The sequence below is a fragment of the Lithobates pipiens genome, unplaced genomic scaffold (genome assembly GCF_037356315.1).
Source record: "Lithobates pipiens isolate NorthernLeopardFrog02 unplaced genomic scaffold, aLitPip1_a1.2 Scaffold_8, whole genome shotgun sequence".
NCBI lineage: Eukaryota > Metazoa > Chordata > Amphibia > Anura > Ranidae > Lithobates > Lithobates pipiens.
The window spans coordinates 261,505,204-261,522,171 of record NW_027507903.1 but is presented as its reverse complement, the minus strand read 5'-3'; positions in this window follow the sequence as shown (position 1 = coordinate 261,522,171).

The following is a 16,968-nucleotide window of genomic DNA, read 5'->3' as shown; positions in this document are numbered from 1 at the left end:
ATCTGGGGAGGCATATCCATGGAGGAACACACAGACCTCTAAAGGCTAGACAATGGCATCCTGACTGCCATTAGGCATCGGGATGAAATTCTTGGACCCATAGTCAGACCCTATGGTGGTGCAGTGAGTCCTGGGTTCCTCCTGGTATACGAATGCCTGGCTTCATGTGGCGAGAGTATGCAGTCAGTTCCTGGAGGATGAAGGAATTGATACCATTGAATGGCCCCCACACTCGCCTGACTTGAATCCAATTTAAAACCTGTGGGACATTATGTTTAGGCCCATAGGAGGCCACCAGGTTGCCCCTCAGTCTGTTCGGGAGCTCAGTGATTCCCTGGTCCAGATCTGGGAGGAAATACCCCAAGACACCATCCATCATCTCATTAGGAGCATGCCCTAATGCCCTATGTTGTCAGGCATGCATAAAAGCATGTGGGGGCCATACAAACTACTATTTTGTACCATTTTGAGTTGCTGCAATGAAACTTAAGCAAAATGGACTAGCTTGCTGCATCATTTTTTCACTTTTACTTTCAGGGTATCGTTGAATTCAGCCCTCTGTAGGTTTATAATTTTCATTTCCATCAAACGACGTGGCATCCTTTCATTCCTAACACATTACCCAGTCCATATCAGTATGGATATACAGCATGATATTTTTCCCTATTGAGATTGCATGTGTTTTCAAAGTGCACCTTAAAAAAAATTTTGAGCAGTGTATATGGATACCAGCAGTTAAAAACCCTTGTTCTGGGGGCGTGGCCGGCCGGAACCGAGGACGGACACTTGTATCTAGAGCTCCGTCGGTCTCTCCGCAATCCGTCGCCATCCTCCGTAGCGGATCGCCACAGACTCCCATAAACCAGCCCATCTTGTCCGCAGGGCCCTGCTCCACAGGTCGGGGTGGTTTTGGACATTCCCTGCCATCCGTGGGCCGCGGAATTCGGCCCGTTGCGGCTGCTACAAGCCGCCTCACTAGACACCATTTTGCAGCCTTCCAGGCCTCCTCGAGCACCAGCCTCACCTGCGGAGCATACAGAGGACCGCTCCGCCGGTGGATTCGTGTCATCCGGGGAGGAGGATCCCAGCCGCTGCATCCACCAGAACGGGAGCCTCCTGGGAATCCCCTACTCAGCCTTCCTCAGGCCTGGTGAGTCCTCTAAGGGGCCGTTTGGACCTGTCATCCTAGCCCTCCCCCTCCCCATCGCAGGGTGGGCGCATCTTTGGGGACACCACCAGACATTTCTGAGGGGCTGAATTCCCCTATCTGTCCGCAGCGGGCCTAGTTAGTACCTTCTGCTGCCCTCTCCAGGCAAGGCCCTTGTTCCGGCCTACACTGGATGCTGGAGGCCATATTGCTACACCCTGCTACACCCAGCATAACATAGTGGCTTTTACCTCAGCCTAACAGGGAGTGGGGGAAGTGGCTCCTCCTGGAATTGTTTGTACCCCTCATCAGTTATCATCATGATCTTTATCATCTGTAACCACTGTGACTTTTAAATTAGTTAAAGGGTCTATCTACTCCCCACGACCCCCGCTAAGCCACGCTAGCTATTAACAGCTCCGGGGGTAAGCTTTCCTTTTCTTTACAGTACCAAAGCGCCCCATGGGAAAAATTGGTCAGCAACAGGAACATTACAAACAAATCCCTGATCAGTAGACAGGGCCTATCATGGATCGTTTTGTTACCAGATCTCAACCTATACCCTCTCATTCCCCTCCGGATCTTTTCTCCACCATGGATTCGCCTCTGGGGATCGGGGGTACTGACACCCCCCCAGCTATTGTTTCCCAGGCCTCTGAACCAGGTCCGCCTCCAACGCAGGGGATTCTTACACCTGCTATTTTGGATGCCAAGCTGGATGCCAAATTACAGCTTTTGCTCCAACAGATTACAACTAATGTCTCAGCCGAGGTTAACAAGCTTGCGGTGGAACTGAGAAAGGAGATTAACCAGCTGGGTGGGCGCACGGACACACTCGAAAATAAATTTGACGAGATGGTTAGCTATGTCCAGGCCGTCGAAGAGGACAACCATAACCTTCGCCTCTCAGTCTCCCAACTACAGCTGCAACAGGAGGACCTGGAAAATAGAGAGAGACATCAGAATTTGTGCTTTAGAGGTATCCCGGAGACTGTGGGAGACGCCGACTTACGTCCTTACCTCCTAGTCCTTTTTAACACCTTGGCCCCTACGGTCGTGGACATAGACTGGCGCCTTGATAGAGCCCACCACTCTCTGGCCCCCAAGCCTCCTGCTGGAGCCCGGCCCAGGGATGTTGTTGTCCGGGTCCACTTCTTTGAAAGCAAGGAAGCATTGATCCAATCCACGCGTAACAAACCTCAAATCCTCTACAAAGGGGTGAAATTGCAGATTTTTACTGATCTTTCTCCCATCACCCTGGCTAAACGCAGGAACCTCCGGCCGATCACTTCCTACTTGCAACACCATAAGGTTCCGTATTATTGGGGGTTTCCCTTTCGTCTGCTGGTGTCAAAAAATGGAGCTCAGCATACCTTACGGGATCTTCAGGAGAGTGAATCCGTTTTAAAGGACCTTGGACTCCCCCCCCTTCCTGAGGAGGACATACACCCTACTGAAGCCCAGATTCGCCCACTCCCCAATACTCCAAGCCACATCTGGACACCCGTGAGGAGCAAATCCAGGAGGCATCTCTCTACACCTCAGTGCCCACAGTTCTCCAAACAAACCCCCCTGAACTCCCCCGCCAGATCCTACTTGGTTCAGTTCTGTACGCTGCTTGTACTCCCTCATCTTTTCTCTTTCCCCTGAGAATTTGAACGGAGAGGTTTCTGTTGCTATAATAACACTAAGTTTGTCCTTTGTCTTGTTAGTTCAGGCTGGGACTATTTTTCCCCATCCCATGGGGCTTCGTCCTTTCAAATGATTATATGTTGTTAATGCTATATGCAAATTTCCACTCTCATAAGGAGAGTAGATGGCCCTTCCACTTTTAAGTTCGACCACCTCCGGTGATCGTCCTGCCATGACCCTCTTGGCCTGGGTTGGTACCCTGGGCCTCCTGAGGCACATAATTCCCTCAGGTCCTCCAGATGATTTATTATTTTTTGTCTTTTCTCTTTTTTATTTTTCTGATTCTTTTGTTAATGTTTCTGTTCAACGTATTTTGTTCTAAAATGTCCATTTTAACAGCTCTGTTTCACTGGTTTCTTATGCATTACATAGGTTTGTATGGCCTCAGGCTACCCTGGCCCTGGATATTCCTTTTTGTTCTCCCATCGCCTGGGTATAACTGACACTATTGTCACATTCTGTCGAATGACGCCCTGGTTCAATGTTGCTTATATTTGGTTGTACTATAACCCCCAGGTATTTACACAGGCTTATCTATTTGATTTGCCCTTATGGCCTTAAAACTTTTGTCATATAATGTGAAGGGCTTAGGCTCTATACGTAAGCGCTGGCTGGCCCTGAAGGAATTCAGGTCCTCCAGTGCGGATGTGATTATGTTGCAAGAGACCCATTTTAAAGCAGAAGGCTCCTTTAAGTTTGCCTCCAAACACTTCCCTATCTCCTTCCTAGCCTCTGATCCCACAGGCAGGGCGGGAGTTGCGATCCTGATCAGAAAGTCATGTCCCGTTAAGGTTAAAAAATCCAATGCTGACCCCCATGGTAGATTCCTAGTCTTAGAGTGTCAATACTTCAACACCTCTCTGACCCTCGTCAACTTGTATGCTCCTAATGTTGGTCAGATTGACTTTCTTAGTGGCCTGTTTGACTCCCCCCATTACCCATCACAGCCCTTTATGATAGTTGGCGGGGACTTTAACTTGGTAATGTCTCCCTCCAGAGATAGACAAACTCTGTTTTCATCAACATTCCCCAGGAGGATTGCCTCCCAAGCTACCTCCTTCTGTCAGCTTATTAGATCCCACCGGCTTTTCGACTCATGGAGGATTAAACACCCCACGGCTCAGCAATTTACCTTTTACTCTCCAGTTCATAAAATGTATTCACGGCTTGATCACTTTTTTATATCCGCTCCTCTCATCCCACACGTGGTTGAGTCTGAGGTGCTGCCGATTACCTGGTCTGACTATGCCCCCATTACCATAGACCTCTTGCTCACCCAAGCCTACCCCAGATCTTGCCATTGGCGGCTTAAAAATCACCTCTTACAGTCTGAAAGCTCCTGCTCTGTCCTTGCGAAGAGCCTTACGGAATTCTTCCAATTAAACAAAGGGTCGGTTCCTGATTGTTCCACCCTGTGGGAAGCCCACAAGGCAGTTTTTAGAGGCGCTTGTATTGCAGAGAGTTCTAGACTGAAGAGAGACAGAATCGAACATATTCGATCGTTAACTACTGCTCTTCTCTCGGTGGAGAGGCTGCGGAGAGTCACTCTACTTAGGGCACAGAGTAAAACGGCACAACTGGATCGGGCAGCCAAATCGCTGCTCTGGATGAAGCAGAAATTCTACGAATTTTCCAATAAACCCCATAAAATGTTAGTTAATAAATTACGTCCTCGCGCATTCAATTCCTTTCCTGAGTTCCTCTCCCGGCCTGACGGATCTAGGACCTATTGCCCCCGTGAAATCTCAAACATTTTTGGCGATTTTTACCATAAACTCTATAATTGTCTATCCCCAGAAAATAATTTTCACTTTACACAAGAGAAATTTAGGTCCTTTTTTTCCAACCTGAAACTTCCCAAGCTCTCGTCGAGTGATTTAGAGGCCCTAAATAAATCAGTAACGGCAGAAGAGCTCTCTGATGTAATACGGAAGCTCCCAACGCATAAGTCACCCGGACCTGATGGCCTCCCCTATTTCTACTATAAAACCTACCTAGACATTTTGGGACCACACATGCTCAGTCTTTTTGATTCTCTACTAAAGGGCACCCCTCCTCACCCCCACTTTTCACACTCTTTCATCTCAGTCATTCCCAAGCCGGGTAAGGACCCTTCCATCCCAGATAATTATAGGCCTATAGCCCTTCTGAATTCGGACTACAAGATATTTACGAAAATTCTTGCTTCTAGACTATCAGTCCTTGCCCCCAAACTTATCCATAGAGATCAGGTGGGTTTTGTCCCTGGCAGGCATGCCAGAGACAACACTCGCCGCACAATTAATCTGGTTGACCTTCTGGACAGGACCAACAAATCAGCACTTTTACTTAGTTTAGATGCACAAAAGGCCTTTGATAGGCTTAGCTGGCCTTATATGTTCGCCATGCTCAAAGTATATGGGTTTAAGGGCCCTTTTTTTAACGCACTTGAGGCTTTGTACTCAACGGTTACTGCCCAGGTACAGATGTCGTCCTTCTTGTCGCCTCACTTCCCCTTGATAAACGGTACTCGGCAGGGGTGTCCTCTATCACCACTGTTATTTATCTTATGCCTAGAGCCCTTAGCCGAGGCCGTGCGATCCCACCCAGATATTAGTGGGGTGGTGATGCGACAGGGGGAGTATAAACTATCACTCTTTGCAGATGACATCTTGCTAACTATTACCAATCCACAGGTCTCCCTCCCCTCATTGCATAAGTTATTGTCATCCTTTGGGGGTATCTCTGGTTACAAAGTTAACACCTCCAAGACTGAGGCCCTTCCCATTCACATACCCGCTACACAACTCTCTAGACTGAAAGAAACGTATCCCTATAGATGGTGCAATGTCTCCCTCAAATACCTGGGGGTCTTTTTGACTCCCTCTTATTCCCACCTGTTCCGTGCAAACTTCTCTGCCCTGTTTCAGGATATAAATAATTCCCTACTGACCTGGTCTAAATACCCTTTGTCCTTACTGGGCAGGATTAACGTCCTTAAAATGTCAGTTTTGCCCAGACTGCTCTACCACTTTGAGACACTGCCAGTTGCCATCCCAACCCCACAGCTTAAACTTCTTCGAAGGCGTTTTCTGAAATTTATATGGGCTGACAAGTCTCATCGCTTTGCCAGTTCAGTGGTGTTTGCGCCTAGAGATCGGGGAGGATTGGGGGCTCCGGATATCGTGAAATACTATCATGCTACCCACTTACGAATCATTGCTACCTGGTCTTCTCTTAGTGCCATGAGTCGGTGGGCTGCTATTGAGAAGGGAGTCCTATATCCAGTTCACCCGTGCTCCTTGATCTGGGGAATCCCATCCCCACTACACCCTAGACGTCAATGCACGGCCCCAATGTCCTTTACCTTGGACCTGTGGCAAAAGTGCAACAAAAAGTACTCCCTCTCCTCAGCCTGCCCCCCCCCCTTACGAATGTCTTGTTTAACCCTATCATTCCTGATGGTCTGTCTCTGCGTAGGATTTCTCCGTGGCTAGATCCCCCCCTTTTTCAACTCAGAAACCTGGTACACCCTGTTTCATGTAGACTTCATGCTTTTGAGACTTTACGTGAAAAATATAACATCCCTAAGCACTCGTTTTACTTTTACCTACAGGTTAGACACTTCTTTAGTTCCAAATCTCCAACTTTAATCCTTGACAGTCCCACGGCCTTTGAGCACCTTTGTGCTCAGGGCCCCCATCAACTACGTTTAATTTCCTCTATTCACCAAATCCTCCATGAGTCGACTCCTTTAACGGAACTTACACATCTATATATGGGTAAATGGTCTCAGTTGCTGGACAAACCTATCACCCTACAGACATGGGATAGGATTTGGACCTCTACCTTTAAATCCTCCAAGCGTGTCACACAAAGGGAAACGGCAATAAAAATCCTCATGTTTTGGTATAGGACCCCCGATGTCATCCACAAATATGACCCCTCGGCCTCCCCACGTTGTTGGCGTTGTGGACTTGACGTTGGGTCACTGTTCCATATTTTTTGGAAATGCCCCCTGATACGACCTTTTTGGAGAGCGGTGGGGTCATTGGTAGTGAAGGTGACGGGGTCGCCCCTCCCGATCGATCCCTTATATTGTTTGTTGGGTCTCCCTGTCCCGGGCCTACCTAAAAATACCAACCGGCTGGTCTCCTACATTTTATTAGCTGCTAAGAGGCTTGTCCCGTTGTGTTGGCTGTCTGGTGCAACTCCTCCCTGGCCTAGATTTCTTCAATTGGTGTCTGAGATTTGGAGAATGGAGTATCTGATGGCCTCGGTGCACGATTTGGTTCCCCAGTTTGACAAAGTGTGGGAACCCTGGGATCGGTCAGAATATGGTTCCCCCCCCTACTTGCAGACCCCTTTTATCGCAGCTGACGGTCGTTGCTCCTCCTTGTTGGCTACTTCTCCCATATTCCAACATATAATCCTTCAGGTAACTCAGCCTCTTTGGGCATTCACCATAATGACTATGTAATTGTTTGGTTGCTTTGGCTTTCTCTGGCCTCAGACCTTCTGTTGAACGGAATTATTCATTTTGGTTTACTCAAACTGCTTGTTACTCACTGTTTAAGATATGGATATGTAGTTCACCCTTGTGCCTGCATATGTGGACATTATTCTCTGTCTTCTGTAATCACTGGTAATGTTATTATTATAGTGTATTTGCTATGAAAATTAATAAAAATTACAATTATAAAAAAAAAAAACCCTTGTTCTAGTGCAGTGGTTCTCAATTCCTATCCTCATAACCCACCAACAGGCCAGATTTTTACTATTACCTTGGGGATATGCAGACTAGAATACTGCAATCACTGAGCAGCAAATGATATCACCTGTGATGTATTTTAGTTATCTTGCAAACCTGGCCTGTTAGTGGATCCTGAGGACAGGAGTTGAGAACCACTGTTCTAGAGCAATGTCAGCCCAATCATCAGCCAGCTAAAACCTATAAAGATAGATACAAAGCATTTATACTAGTGTAGCACTGACCCCCCCCCCCCCCCCCCCCGGAGTGGCTGATTTAATTGGGCTTACAGTTACCTTCTTCACCTTGTACATGTCTAGTGGATTCCCAAGGTAGACGTCCCAAGAACTGCAGAGACTGACACCAGATCCACTGAAAGGGATTTTTATTTGCAAGAAATAGTTAATGAACACAGTCTTTCAACGTAGGGTTAGAGGGTTTCGGTAGGAAAAGTCCAGGTACTCTTAGTGCTAAGTCAGTATAAAAAAACACATGTCTCATATCAGAAAATCCAGAGAATAGCCACTCACAGCTGGATCCTCACTCTTATTGGATAGTCCTTTTCTCACCAGGTCCAGCAGCCAACAAGGTGTTCAAGTCAGATACAAGTCTCTGCCATAAACTTGGCGTAGAAAACTTTAGTAAAACTGAAAGGTTGTAGACAACTTGTAGAACCCTTGTATGGTACCAGTATCTTGCAGCCGGTCCGGCGATACCACACGAGATTGGATTCACTTGGGGTCTTCCAACTTGTCCAGGCTCTTGATGAGAAGCCAATCTTTGCGTGGCCTTCTCCCGAAGAATCCTTCCCTGGATACCTTCAAGGCTACTGGGCCTCTCCACTAACCGAGATGACACTGGACTCCTCTGAATCCTTCCTCTGAATCCTTCCTCCAGTTTCCTTACCTCGGGTTAGCCAGCCCTGAGGTTTGAAGTTGGGTGAATCCGTACCCCAGGCCATGGCAGTCCTGGGGGCTGGTCAGGAGGACCAGGACCAAACAGTCAGAAAACACTTCTGGACCGGTACCCAGAAACACGTGACATGTGACATACGCACCTTAAGTACCCTCTCCCAGAAGGCAATGCAAGAGTGACACTCCCACTGGGCTGGTTCTGAGAGAGAAAAAGCCTTAATGCACTCAACTAGACTGTGTTCTAGACCCTGCCATGATGACAGTGCCACCTATGGTCAGGCAGAACACCAGGCAGTCCAGCTAGACTGGTGCTGAGGTCTAAATTTAGAATAATTGAACCCAAAACCAAACTGCAGTTCAAGGGTAAAGTTAAATTCCAAAACACATAGCACACGCTCTTCAGGAGCCGGCGCTACACTAGTAGCATTTAAAATGTAATATCTATAGCTCAATATTACCAATATAATGATTTAAAACAACCTCAATGTGTCATAATCCCAACTGAGTGGACTCAAAATGATTACAGATTCTTTACTGTGTTCCACAGACTCTGAAGGCATAAGGGGGTATTTTTCAATAAAGTACTTCAGTTTTGGTACCAGTTTTGACTCCAGATTTAGGCAGTTCTTACTACCACCACCTCTAGAATCTGTCGCTAGGGCTGCACCAGACTCTAAAAAAATTACTGTTTGCAGATAATAAAAGTCTGAGTTGGTGTACAGAAAGACTCCAGGGCGCAATCTGGAAATATGTTCCTTGCAACCGATGACTCATCCCCAAACACATTTAGATGACAGCAGTGGACCCCAAGAATATTATTAGATGGAGTATATGTACTATCCAGGCTGTGGTGATATTGTAGATAAGAATCCAAAGGAAAAAAAAACAAAAAAAAAACAAGGGAAGGATTTTTCTCACAACATGGCTCTAGAGTTTAAACTCATCAATTGATATGCCATCCAAAACAGTTACATTCAAGGCATGCAGTGAATGATAACTATTACAGATGCCTGTGCTCCAAACAGAACTGTCAAGCTCTTAATTGGTTGGTATCATAATTGATCACATGTGCAGCACCATGACAACTGAAAACTAAAGAGAGGCTAAGATGGCAGCTTCCTTGGCTGTAAAGGATAGAAGGATTTAGTACTGTTTAAAGTTCCCTGGCAACCATTCCTTTACAAGTGATTTTTCTGGCTAAGAGCATGGTGGCAGAAAAGGTGGGGCTCTACGCATGGGTGTCCGCAGGACTTTTTTTTGGGGGGGGGCATCATTTTATGGTCACCCATGCACCACCCCTTTTCGACAGTGTCATTATCACATTATCATGGTCGGAGACTACAGACATAGTACAGTCCCTAGGATAAGTAATCCCTGTGTCCCATGATGCTCTCCTCTCCTAATGTCCTTTATTGGCCCTCAGTTATGGCCAATAGGGAAGGAACTGAGCCCGCACCCCGATAGCGACGCAACTGTGCTGAATTTAAGATCCGATCCCTGATTCCAGGGGGGGCACTTGACCCCACTTGACCCCCCTTGCCCCTACCTACCCATGGCTCTACGTGTTCTGCATGTGGTGCCACAGTGCCACTGAGGTGGCTTTTTACTCCTGCAGAGACACTTCTGTGTTCCCGTCCCCCATATGTCTTGCAAATGTGTGTCTGGCCTACTCTGCTGAGATTTCAGCCCTTATTGTATGATGCCAGTTTCCCATCATATGTATATAGCATGAGCCTTCAAATCAGAGATGAATTATGTCAAAAGAAGCAGCTAATGAGATACAACAGGAAGTAAGAGGAAATCTCTCCAAAGGATGTGGAATTTCACTATTATTATATTATTATTATTATTATTATTATTATTATTATTATTATTATTAATCCAGTTCATACATGACCACATGGGCTCACCTGTGTCTCTGGACCCTAGACAGTGCCTACTGGGCCTGTTTCCTGAAGATGGTATGGTTAAATTTACACTTCACTTTTTGCACGAAACACTGCTGCAAGAAAGTTAATAGCCGAAACTGGATCCAGGCAGCTGCCCCCACGCTATCTGCCTGGTTTGCCGAAATTAACAACACCTTACCCTTTATTAGGTGATTTACATGAATAGAGGGTGCCCGACCAAGTATAATAAAATCTGGGATAGATGGTTATAATCCTCTTCAACTTGCACCGCATAGATTGTTGCTAGATTGCGCATAGGTTCATGTAATTATGTGATTAATACATGTTTTTCAGCTTATATGAAAAAAACAGACACCAATATTACCTGTTATATGTAAGTTAATTGTGGCCTTTTGTTGGTTTTCTTTTTCTTTCTTTTTTTTTTTTTTTGTTTTATACAAGTTTGTTGAGATGTGAGATTCTTTTAGTGCCCGTTCACACTACCGCGACTTGTCAGGCGACTTAGCCGCCTGACAAGTCGCGCTCCGTTCTGTACTATGGAACCGTTCTAATAGGAGCGACTCAAGTCGCTCCGACTTAGAAAAAGGTTCCTGTAGTATTTTCGGGGCGACTTCAGGCGACTTGCATTGACTTCTATACAGAAGTCATTTTGCAAGTCGCCGCTGAAGTCGTGTGCAGGTCGCGTCTGTGAGTCGCGCTGCAAGTCGCGTCGCCCCTGTGTGAACGGGCACTTACACTGTACAATTACCATGCATGATTATTTTGTACAAACATGACACTCAAACTTTTTTTTGTTAAAAAAAAGTTTTAGATCTCTCATTACTTTGATGGTCACATTACAAATATAAATACAAATATAAAAAGCTAATCTCCTCAGCAGACATGCAGACTACAAAAATCTTGACAAAGTTTTGACGATGCTATAATCTAATCTATACATTTATAAAAAAGGCTTTGGCTTTACCACAGTTTAATGTCATAAAAAATCTCAAACTAAGCTTAAATCTGAACTCCAGGCAACAAAATTAAATTTAAACATTTTCCATAATAGCCACAAAGGAAATAATTCAATTTGTGTGTACCATATGCCTTTACAAACTCAATTATTACCTTGTAAATGTAGCAGTGATATCACCACTGTCCTGCACATAACCTGTACAGAGAGCAGTGATATGCAAAGGAACCAGCAGCCTCACAGACCAAAGACTGCCTGCGGAAGAAGGGCAGATACAAAACCAGTCAATCTGCACAAACAATGCATCAGTGCTTGGTCTTTATTACAAGCAGCTCCTGCACAGAGGCAACATTTCACAACTATTTCACAGATCTGGAAGAAGTACACAAAGCACACCTTGAGTTAACATTAAGTTTTTTTTTTGTTTTTTCTATATATAATGTGTACCTGCATTCAAATTATCACTTCAAAAAATAATGTAGCTCTGATGTCAATGGATTATGGACCAAACATTATTGGGACTAGACTAAGGCCGCGTACACACGGGCGGATTGTCTGCCCAACTTAGTCCGCTGAACCGTGTTTCAGCGGACAATCCGCTCGTGTGTGGGCTTCAGTGGACTTTTTCAGCGGACAGTCTGACGGACTAAGTCTTTCGGAATTTCCGTAATTTTGTCCGTCCAAACTTGGTTTCAGCGGACAGTCCGCTCGTGTGTAGGCAAGTTGGACGGACTAAGTATGGCGCATGCTCAGAAAGGATTTACACGCCGAAGGTTGCATTGCAGTGTATTGGACGTCGAATTTCTAGTCCCGTCGTACGTGCCGTACACGTCATCGCGCAAGCTTTCGGCGGACTGTCTGCTCATCGTGTGTGGTCAAGTCCGTTCATTCAAAAGTTGAACGGACTGTCTGTCGGATTGTCTGACGAACTTAGTTGGGCAGACAATCCGCCCGTGTGTACGCGGCCTAACAGATGAGATTGATATGTATCTTCAGTTGCATTACTGTATAATTCTTCAGAAACCAAATGTTTGGCAGGTAAACTATATCTGTATTGCATGTAAAATGCATAAGCTTTACTAAAAAATACCTTTAGCAAATACAGAAAAAATCCATGGTATTGCACTTAAGTATCTTTCCAGCAAAATTGACATAATGGTATTTTCACTGCACTTAAATCCCAACTCCATGAGTCTGGCTTCTCACTCTCTCTCACACCCACCACCACCACCATCACCACTACCACTCCTCCACTCTACCCCATCTAACTAACCATTGGTGATGGGCTATACAAATGCCCATTTTATTTACCTGAAGCCACAGTGATGTTACCAGCCTGATTCTTCTATTTTCATCTCCTTACTTTGGTGTTCACACCTCCTATTGGTGGAGATGACACTTCCAGAGACAGTTTCTCTATCATAGGCTCCAGAGGCAGGAGAAATCATGGGGGTAGTGATTGAGGGGATGAGTGCCCAAGAAGATAACAAGTAGGTAAAAACATCTGGTCCCCAGGGCAGGAAATTAGCTTGACTCATGGAGGAAACTCTGACTTTGATCCATTACACTGCAGGATGGCTTAGAAAGAATAAAGATGGAAGAGTAAGGTAATTGATGCACTATTCAAATTTCATTTTTGCCTTTAAATTGACTTTAAACAAAAGAATGTTGAGATGAGGTTGGACTAAAAGAGGTGGGCCCACATCCCCATTATATGGAACAAATGGAAAGAATTCCCCCTTACGGGACTTAAATGGCCCTGATGATTGATACTATATGTCAATCTCATTGTGTAGAAACAAAAAATAAAAAAAAGTTGTAAAAATATACAAAAGTTTTATTTGAATATCAGATAAAAAATATGTAAACACAGGGGGCTGCCTTTGAAAATGTCAATGATGAAACGTGTAAGATGGAGCCACGCACTCACATCACTTCAATAGCAGGGAGCCTGGAACACAGTTGGAGCGCACAATGCGAGTCAGCCCCTGTTTACACTATATCGTAGTTTGTAGCAGTTGGGAAGTCTGTTTTTTTGTTTTTATCCTGACTTTTTAATATCCTTTTACTACACTATGGGAGCCCTATCTCTTCTTTATGAGGACCTATCCCTGGGATTTCACTGAACACTTGCTGGGAAACCATGATTGGAAATTCCTAAATGGGAGATTCTTTCTGAATATCTTGGAGTGGAGGATCAGTTGGAGGAGCCATCAAGGGATATCATGCTAGGCTATCGGTGTATGAGCAGGAGGACTCACCAAGGGACATCGAGTTTCCTGATTATCCATATATGCCATTCACCCCTGTAGGGGTAATAGATAGGAGCTAGTGAGTGGGGACCCTTGAGGGGGAGCACAAGTGTCCCCTGATCTGCTGAGCACTTTAGTCACTTTGGAGTCCCTGGCAACTTTTACAGCAACTTTGCACATCACCTTTTATGGTGTTGCTTCCCACAGATGGGTTTAGTTATTCTTTGGACATTTAGGATTATGTAATCGATGTTCTAATTAGAGGCTCATTTGGGTGTGTACCATTGCACTTTACATCATATTTACTGCGGTATATGCGATTCAACTATCATTACCGTCACCATTAAAGCACATTAGCTTTTGCGTGGGGCACTACTATTAAATATATTTCATTTTAGGTAGCGCCATTTACCCCATTATTCTTTTTAACAGATAGGGGCTGATTAACATGTATATACACTGAGCAAAATTATAAACGCAACACTTTTGTGTTTGCCCCTATTTATCATGAGCTGAACTCAAAGATCTATGACTTTTTCTATGTACACAAAAGGCCTATTTCTCTCAAATATTGTTCGCAAATCTGTCTAAATCTGTGTTAGTGAGCACTTCACATTGCCGAGATAATCCATCCACCTTACAGGTGTGACATATCCAGATACTAATTAGACAGCATGATTATTGCGCAGGTGCACCTTAGGATGGCCACAGTAAAAGGCCACTCTAAAATGTGCAGTTTTATCACACAGCACAATGACAGCACAATGACACAGATATTGCAAGTTTTGAGTGAGCATGCAATTGGCATGCTGACTGCAGGAATGTCCACCAAAGCTGTTGCGCTTGAATTGAATGTTAATTTCTCTACCATAAGCAGTCTCTTCAGAGAATTTATCAGTACATCCAACCAGCCCCACAACCACAGACTACGTATAACCCCACCAGCCCAGGACCTCCATATCCAGCATCTCCCCCTCCAAGATCGTCTGAGATCAGCCACCTGGGCAGCTGCTGCAACAATCGGTTTGCATAACCTAAAAATTTCTGCATTTCTGCAACTGTCAGAAACCGTCTCAGGGAAACTCACCTGCACGCTCATCGTCCCTTATCAGGGTCTCGACCTAACTGCAGTTCGTCGTCATAACCGACTTGAGTAGGCAAGTTGGGTCCACGCCATCACACTAGGGTGGAAACACACCGCCATGCAGTGTTTACCCAGTTATACATGGCACTATAAAAGGAGCCTTTTTTGACTCCTGCATCTGCCATCCACTTGTGTCTGAGCCCTGGCGTGTGTGCAAACACTGCCTTCCCATGGTGAAAACTATACTAATTGGTTCTCTGGTAAGTACTGGCATTATTTACTCTATGCGGCTGTCATTTTGACATCTCTCAATTGCATATATATTTTTTGGCTTGGTTCTGATATCAGCCACTTCATTTGGAGTGATGCTGTTTACATGCTAATTAAATTATTATAATTGTGTTAAATTATATTCTTATATAAGAAGTATTTGCCATACTATTCTAGTAACAAAAATCCTGCGGCTGTTGGGCTCTCCCTGTGCCATATACACATATATATGCCTATTTGGCTTTATCTCTGCATATATCAATTTTCAGATCTATTATGTTTTACTATATATCAAATTATTAATATTTTTATACAGACTATGAATTTGGCATGAGTCCTTTTCGTCATCCTCTACCGCCTCTGTGGGGGTGTTCCATGACCTGGTCTCGCTGGGTTTCACTGTGACTCTGCTGGTTTGGTGAGCAGTTCTTGGTGGCAAGGACCTCTGGGTGGACTCTGCTGTATGTCCCTTTTATCTTGTGGCTGATATTTGTTCGCCATCCACTTTTGTCAACACATAAGTTTAATCTGGCTAAAACAAGCAATGGGTGGATTCTCTGTCTCTATCTCATGTTTTTACCGTATTATTGTTGATTTATTTATTTTCATTATAGAAATAACACGCTCAATCTACATATACACCCCTGAGAAAAGGAGGGATTCTGAAACGCTTTGGGTGTGGTCCAGGGACTTCTGTTGTGGTCCTTTAATCAGGCAGTCCTGGATTTATGAGTATCGCATCTCTGTTGTTGTCATGATGATTTTTATATACATGTTGATCAGCCACCATCCATGTGTACATATTTTATCTGATATTTAAATAAAACTTTGTATATTTTTACACCCTATTTTATTTTTTTGTTTCTACACAATGTGATTGATATATCAATCATCACGGAATTGTTTCTATTTATTAAATTGACTTAAACGCAGAAGTATAATTACACTTTTTTTTTATCTACTGCTGCAGTCACATACCTTACCTGTAATGAAGTATATTCCATATACTGCAGACTGATGGTTTTTGAAGAAAATTTTTGTCCTACAGTATGATGCCCAGTCCTTTTCACAGCTCTGAACTTTCAGCTCTGTGGGGGTTAAAATGGCAATGCATTTCAAAAGTTCCTAACAGTGGCCTGCCTCCTTCTCTCCTTTCCTCCACTGATAAAGTCCTTTAATCGATTTCACTGAATGTAAAAGGGGCTGTGAGTGGGCAAGAGGGTCAGTGGCAGCCTGTCCACTAGAGGCACATGGGCGCCACACCCCCATGCGTGCGTCTGGCCCCCTAATCTACATACAGGGCACCGGACCATGAATTCCAATCGGGCGGAGTGTTTTTATTTATTTATTTTTAGTGTAAGAATATAAATTGGAATACAAAACAAACCTATTGGGTATACCCAGGCTTAAGTGAAAACACACACATTAAAAGACAAAACAACAAAAGGCAAGGTGGTTGGTAACCAAGGCTTAGGGGAACTGGAAGCAAGGTATCTGGAGTGTGCGAAGTAAAAGGTTCGGGCGGCACATTCTTCGTATACAGATCCACATCTAAGCAGTAAACAGAAGCAAAACAGAGTATCCTATGAAGGGGTTGCTGAGGATCCAACAGTATCTCTGGACTCTGTCCAAATATCCCATATTTTGGACTTCCTCTAGATTCACATGTAAATTTATGCAATGGAACCGTTTTATTGACTATATTCTTCCAACAATCTAATGTGGAGGGCTGGGTAGATTTCCATCTAAGGTGTATAGACTTACGTGCGTAAAATAATAAGAGTCCTATCAAAGTTCTTATAGATCTAGAGGTAGCTAGTAGGTGAATGAGACTTAAGATGCAAACATCAATTGATAGAGGTATTGCAATTCTGGTGACTGTGCAAATACATCGGGCTATTGTTGTCCAGAATAATCGAATGCCCGAACGCTCCCAAAACACATGCAGGAACGTGGCAGGGTCAGCTGTACAATGCCAACATTGTGAGGAGTGTGAGGGATAGACCTTATGTAAT